Below are 7,717 nucleotides of genomic sequence, written 5' to 3'. Positions count from 1 at the left end.
TTTAATTTTTAACTTGGCACATTGCAGCTTGACATAATTTAACGATGAAAACTCCAAATTTGTACTAATGTGCAAAGGCAAGTGTCAAGGAGTAATTTTATCTTGCATAAAGGGTTATAGTTGGTTGCATTACCATTACCAGTATCATTATCCCAGCCTGCTTTGTACCAAAAACATTCTTCACGATTTACGGAAACTGTCGAATATTCATGAGAGCAGCGCCGCCGGTTGTAATAATGTAGCTTTATATTCATGGAATTCCTTTGAATGCTTCTGGTTCATCTATTAGAGAACATCTTAGTGCATCTTCTAGCCTCCAATAACGAGTACCAGTACTTTCAGCGCTTTGATTATGTGTTTTCTGGTATTGGAAGGGCTCTTAGTATTCTGTTTATATATCCATAACATTTAACATGAGGTCTTCAGTATCTTAAAAACATATTTAAGTAAACAAAGGTGACCAATTGGTTGGAAAACAGATGTTCGAGGAAATTTTACTTTTTGGCCATCTATGACGTCATCATGATGTTATTTATATGCCTAATTATTATAAGATAAAGTCTTCTGTACATATCAAAATGCAGTTTCTTACAATAATTGTTAGTCTTAATAAAATCATGCTACATTTACAAATATATAACTATGATACAATCAACCATAGACAACATTTAACTTCCTAAATATATAGAGGATATTTGTTTAGTTCAGTGTAAGATCGGAATATATTTCACCGAGTGAGCACCAAAAGGTATATTTCACGAGTGGCGCAGCCACGAGTGAAATATGAACTTTTGGTGTTCACAAGGTGAAATATATTTCGATCTTACACTAAACTAAACAAATTTTCTTTTTATTATATGCAAAGAAACGTTTTAAAAATACATTTAACCTAATACTGAATGAAAAGCGCGCCAAATAATAATACAACGTGACGTCATTTACGACGTCACGTCATTAAGTTGGTACCCAGTTCTGTGCACGCTGGTATTTCACTGAAACAACGTAAGGGGCTTAAATTCTAAACAGTGAAATTATCAAAGTGGTAATTTCACTGTTTCAAACAGTGAAATTACCAGTTTTATATCACTGATATATTTCTATAAACCACCGAAAAGCATGTAATAAATATATTTCCATGAAATACATGTATCGTTCAATAAATGCGGAAAAGTATATGTTCTTTGTGATAATATGCTCAACGAAACTTCATTTCTACCCTCTTTAAACACATGTGACTATTTTTCCAGGATTACCAGTTGATCCCGGTCTCAGTGACTTTGTCGGCCTTATTGTAGTATTGACCGTTCAGATTGGAATATTGGCACTCCTTATACCATCAAGCACCTAGCATAAGATAGGCTCAATTCCCTGGTTTCTTGTCATTGTCGTAATCAACTGTTGAAAACACATTCCATTATGATACGATAGAGAATCCCCGGCTGTTCCACTGTATCCACTAACCTCAAGTTTGTATTTGTCTTTTTCCGGATATATCATGAATTTACTGTACTTGGCATACGCAGTGTTCCCAAGAAAATCTTCTATATCTACTCTCAGTTCACGAACTCCATCCGAAAGCTTAAACGATCATTCCCAAGCCAAATTCCCCATTTAAATCACCAAAGCCTTTCTTATAATCGTTCCAATCGCGTATGAAATTCTCCTCACCATTAATTTTATTTTGGAACACAGTCCAACCCCCTTCATCTGTAGTTTGGTCATAGTAAACGTCAATATCTTCATTCAGTCTATATGTACCGCTGTCATTATATCCCATTGACTTGGCTTCCAGACAAGATGGAAACCTGAACGAGTAATGGAGGAGAGAATTTAGATTTGTCGTAATAGCTTCGATGTTCTGTATTTGTTTAAACATCTTTCCGATGCTAACAGAGCTATTATACTTCCTTCATGTTTTCAATACCAGTTAATATTTGAATCTGATACATACGAGTCTTCATTCAGTCTATATTTTATATCTCATTGACTTGGCTTCGTAGTCTCTATGTTTACTGCAATGTTTTCAACCTTTATAACTTGCTTTACTATTTCCTGTTATCTTTCATCACGTGCATGATATCGACGAGGCTTCAAAGACCGTCAGCAATTCTTCAGTGTTATTTAAACATTGCTTGCAATTATTTTCAAAATATTCATTCATGGATATCAATTGGTTTTGAATTTCTGGAATTTCCCGCCGAACTCTGTATGTTTTTGATTTTAACTTTTCAAAAGCTGCCCTTATTATGCTCATGTAATCTTCTTGCAGTTGCTCGAGTATTCCGTAGTCTAATTCATTAGCTTGAGTTGTCGCTGAAGACATTGATAGTTTCTTTACGATAGTTGTATTTAACAATGAATCGTTCTGCTATCTCAATATATTCTTCGTCTCCAAACATTGGTTCAAAATTCAGTCTGTTTTTAAAGTTTTTGATTATTTCTTTCACAATTTCAATCTCACTGGCTGTGCAGTATAATCCAACTGCATATACAAAATTATCACACACCTGTGCCGATTTTGCGACTTCGTAAATATGGTATTGCACGGCTGTGCATATATTTTGACGTGACGTCATTAGCGTTATTCAAACATAGTGTAAAGACGCGCTAAATGTTAGCGTTATAATATAGAAGCTTCAATGAAAAATGACTCTTATTTTACCTTAAACGGTCTTTATTTTGGGTATGTGATAAATAGAATACTAAATTCGTGTAACTTCATTACTGAATTTATTGCACGAGTTGAATAAAATAATATTATATGCTCGCCAGAGGATCGCATAATATAATTTCATTCAACTCGTGCAATAAATTCAGTATTGAATTTACACTCATTCAATATCCTCTATATATTAAATATTTCGCAACGAAAGGAAGCATGTTTAGAAGCATATAGCAATATTTTAACACGTTCAATCTCACTGGCTGTGCATTATACTAGTAATCCAACTGCATATACAAAAAATATTAAATATTTCGAACGAAAGGAAGCATATTTACAAGCATATACCGATAATCAACAGTCAAACGGTTTTGTTTTGTTTTTTTTCCAGAATATGAACGTCTTTGTTGCCTTACAAATAACAGATGTTTTGTGTCCGAAGTTAGTATAACGCTAATCAAATTGGTCATTCACTCCCTGTTATAAAGCGTGTGCTCTCATTTTATTTGTCGAGAGAAGACACTTAATAAGTGTTGACACTAAAAAGAAAAATTTTAAGCTTTTTTGTCTGTACATTTTAAGTGCAGCATATTTTAGATTTTTTGTTGTGAAGTGTAAATGTGCAGGCATTTATATTTCATCTTATGACAAAAGTTAGTTTCCATTAACTTATATATTTCAAGTAAATGACGCATACAATTTCGTCAAAACTGCAATAAGCCATGCCACAAAGAGTTCTTTAAATATAAATGCGTACCACGACATTTACCGTCAGATTTAGCGTTCATAACGACATTTAGCATCAGCCATGCGACATTTAACGTCAAGTGCGACATTTAGCGGCCAGGCAAAATCTATCACTTCACTTTCTGGTTCCAGGAAAGCCGGTTATATCCCGGTCACACCAACATGGCGTTTTTAATACGTTTATTTGCGAGCTAACGGCGTATTCAGTACGTTCTTAGGGTGTGTACTACAGCTCTAAGGTGATAATGGCGGTCAATACCGCATCCTGCTGGCGACTACAACTACGTCATAATCCTACCAAGAACTATCTGTCCACGTTGTATACGCCTTATGGTCGCTGTAGAGTTGCCAGTTATATGTCAAACAGTTTATGTGCATTAATGCGGAGACTATGCTACATCTACGGTACGTTCATAGTACGTGGTTGGGTGTTAACTGGGTTTCTACAGCGACCATGGGGTCCTGAGGGAGTTCTAGTCCAGGACGTACTGAGAACGCCGAACTCCGGTGTTTGTTTTGTGCATGTTCAAAATAGCCGACTATGCATAATTGCAAAATATTATAAAGTAAAGATTAATATTGCTTGATTAATACGTTTAAGCTACAGTCTCACTTACATCCCGGCAGAGCCCCGGTAGACGTCCGGGGTGATCCGGGAACGACCGGGGTACGACCGGGAACAACCGGGGTACATCCGTACCTCTGCCGGCAACGTCCTGGATGATCCGGGAACATCCGGCATTCGACCCCGGATGGAATAAAATATTTAATATCACCGGGATGGTCCGGGATGATCCGGGAAGGTATAGCTTTGCCGGCTTCATCCTTAGCTCTGCCGGGAACGATCGGGGTTATACCGGGAAAGCACCGTAGCTCTGCCGGCACAAACCGGGGTATGATATAGCCGGTAGAGCTACGGTAGAGCCCCGGTATATGCCGGCAGAGCCCCGGTGACTACAGGCAGAGCCCCGGAGGATAATGGTAGAGCTACGGTTGATCCCGGTAGAGCCCCGGCAAAGCCCCGGTTCATTTCAAAAGAATAACGACAATTTGCGATGATTGCACTTGTTTGTATAAAAGCCTTCTCATTTCCCTTCTATCCAGTATGGCATAAGGATTTTTCAGAAAATCATCATAAATTACTATTCTGGAACCATAGATGTTATATTAAATAAAAATTATGTATCAATGTTACCATGTTCGGGCGTTTTCAATCCACCGGGGTTCTACCGGGGCTCTGCCTGGATCGTCCTGGGCTCTGCCGGGGCTCTGCCTAGATCGACCGGGGCTCTTCCTGGGTCAACCGGGGCTCTTCCGGCGTCATCCGGGAACGACCGGGGAAGCACCGGCATGATCCGTAGCTTCACCTGGGCTCTGCCTGGATGATCCGGAGCGCATCCTGGGTGGTTAGTAGGGAACTACCGTAGTGCTGCCGGGGTAAGTGTGACCGCAACAATAATTTCTTCCCGGATCGTCCCGGTAACTTACCGGGATGGTCCTGGGCTCTGCCGGGAGTAAGTGAGACCGAGGCTTTAAGAGGGTACCTGTGCTTTAATGGGAGAGGTTACCTGTGACAGGAAAGAAAATCAATGGCAAAAAGGTAACCCCTGCCGAGAGCGCCGTGAGCACAGTGGAAGCGCAAAAAACGCAGTAGAAGCGCATTCCGAACGCAGACAATCGCCAATTAAAACACCGTGGAAGCTATGTAGCATTGAGGACGCCATGAAGACGCCGTGAAATCTCCATGTCATCAAAAATATCGCATTTTATTGCGATCTCGCGGCGCTTTGTTAAATTTAACAACGCCGTACAAACGCAGTGAAAGCACAGTCTAGTGTGACAGAGCCTTTACAGCGCAATAGGGTAAATTTCGGGTTCATAATTTATAAATGTCCTACGTATTGTAAGATCGAGACAGCGTAGGTCCGTTTATTTCAACATTATTGAAGCTATGATTGTGTTTTATGCCGTTTGTTTTGTTTAAATATGTTTGGCGGAAGCTGGATGAAAATAGGTCAGACAAGTGATGATGGACGGAAGCTGGATGAAAATAGGTCAGACAAGTGATGATGGACGGAAGCTGGATGGAAATAGGTCAGACAAGTGATGATGGACGGAAGCTGGATGGAAATAGGTCAGACAAGTGATGATGGACGGAAGCTTGATGAAAATAGGTCAGACAAGTGATGATGGACGGAAGCTGGATGGAAATAGGTCAGACAAGTGATGATGGACGGAGCCGGATGGAAATAGGTCAGACAAGTGATGATAGACGGAGCCGGATGGAAATAGGTCAGACAAGTGATGATAGACGGAGCCGGATGGAAATAGGTCAGACAAGTGATGATGGACGGAAGCTGGATGGAAATAAGTCAGACAAATGATGATGGACGGAAGCTGGATGGAAATAGGTCAGACAAATGATGATGGACGAAGCTGGATGGAAATAGGTCAGACAAATGATGATGGACGGAAGCTGGATGAAAATAGGTCAGACAAGTGATGATGGACGGAAGCTGGATGGAAATAGGTCAGACAAATGATTGATGGACGGAAGCTGGATGGAAATAGGTCAGACAAATGATGATGGACGGAAGCTGGATGGAAATAGGTCAGACAAGTGATGATGGACGGAAGCTGGATGGAAATAGGTCAGACAAATGATGATGGACGGAAGCTGGATGGAAATAGGTCAGACAAGTGATGATGGACGGAAGCGGGATGGAAATAGGTCAGACAAGTGATGATGGACGGAAGCGGGATGGAAATAGGTCAGACAAGTGATGATGGACGGAAGCTGGATGGAAATAGGTCAGACAAGTGATGATGGACGGAAGCTGGATGGAAATAGATCAGACAAATGATGATGGACGGAAGCGGGATGGTGAGTGATGACACTAGCTCAACTTGAGCATTTCCTACACAGGTGAACTAAAACATAATGTTTCTGAATGCTGTAAGCCCCACACTCTACATAAGTATAATTATAATTATAACTTCATTTTGTAGTACTTACAAGCCTAGGGAATGGAAGTACACTATGGTCACAGACCATCAGCCATGTTAACTTGTTTACTTCAAATCAATTTCAAAACATTAAAAAAGAAATATCGTTGTTTCTATTTATTGCATAAAATCATCACTCACAGAATGCAAACATTTTAAGTTAATTCATCTTTACTCACAAACAGTTAACTTATTTCTACAATATTTAGAAATAAAACATTTTGAAAAATATGTAGCATTATTAAAAGAATTAACAACTCATTATTGACAAGAGCAACATTATAGCCCTGAACTGCTCACCTTAGATCTATCACAAAACTTAAACATTTGCCGAAGTAGATTTTTGGGGCACATTGGGGAAAGGTCATCTTTGATAATAGGGTCATGATTCAAATAATTTTATAAGAATTTCTCAATTGGCTATAGGAAATGAAATCAAAACTGTAGGACATTTTCAAATTTTATCTACTTTTTTCATGTTTATTTAGCAAAAATTAAATATAGAAATGGACAAAGGAGCCATTTCTTTTGTTATTTTGTTTTGTTTTGACCAAGTCATGACCAGACTGAATGAATTCATTGTGTGTAAGTACAGTCAAACTTGTGTTTAAGACCACCTCTCAATAAAGACCATCCTGTAAATAAAGACAACTCTTTAAAAACATTCATTGATAAAAATACAACAAAGTTAACTCGGAACTTTAAAAACATTCATTGATAAAAGTACAACAAAGTTAACTCGGAATAACTTTGAATGGCCTTTATTCACATGGTTTGACTGTACATGTATTTGTAATGTGGCCAAAAACTTCACTTCTATGCTCAATGAAAACTGACCTTTCTGTATATAGTTTTATAAAGACAGGCTAACATCTGACAGCTCCAATATGACAAAAAATGAGGTAATCTTTAAATATGATTAACAAAATAAATTATACTTAACAAAAAGAAAGAAATGTTAAAAAAATTATCCATTTTGCATTCAAACAATTTTTGGCACAAACTGTATCTTTAATACTTTTAAACAAGAAATATCTGTACAATCTTAACTGTTCATAAAAACCTTGCAATATATACACAGATCTCCTAACAGTTTAATAGCATGTTAATTTTTCTATGATATTACTGTAAAATTACTTCTTCCTTCTACAACTCAATAAAACAAGTAAATATTTAAAGTCTTCAATTGATGTAAAATTTCTTGACAATAAAAAAATCTTGAACATTGAAATAACATAACAAATGTAAAAAATATTCTTTTTTAAAATCAAAACTCAAAGCTATCGCTATATATCCCCACAC

Source organism: Ruditapes philippinarum, unplaced genomic scaffold (assembly GCF_026571515.1).
Source record: "Ruditapes philippinarum isolate M1 unplaced genomic scaffold, ASM2657151v2 ctg616_1_1_1_1, whole genome shotgun sequence".
Classification (NCBI taxonomy): Eukaryota; Metazoa; Mollusca; class Bivalvia; order Venerida; family Veneridae; genus Ruditapes; species Ruditapes philippinarum.
The sequence above is the reverse complement of the archived record's forward strand: the minus strand, read 5'-3'. Positions refer to the sequence as shown.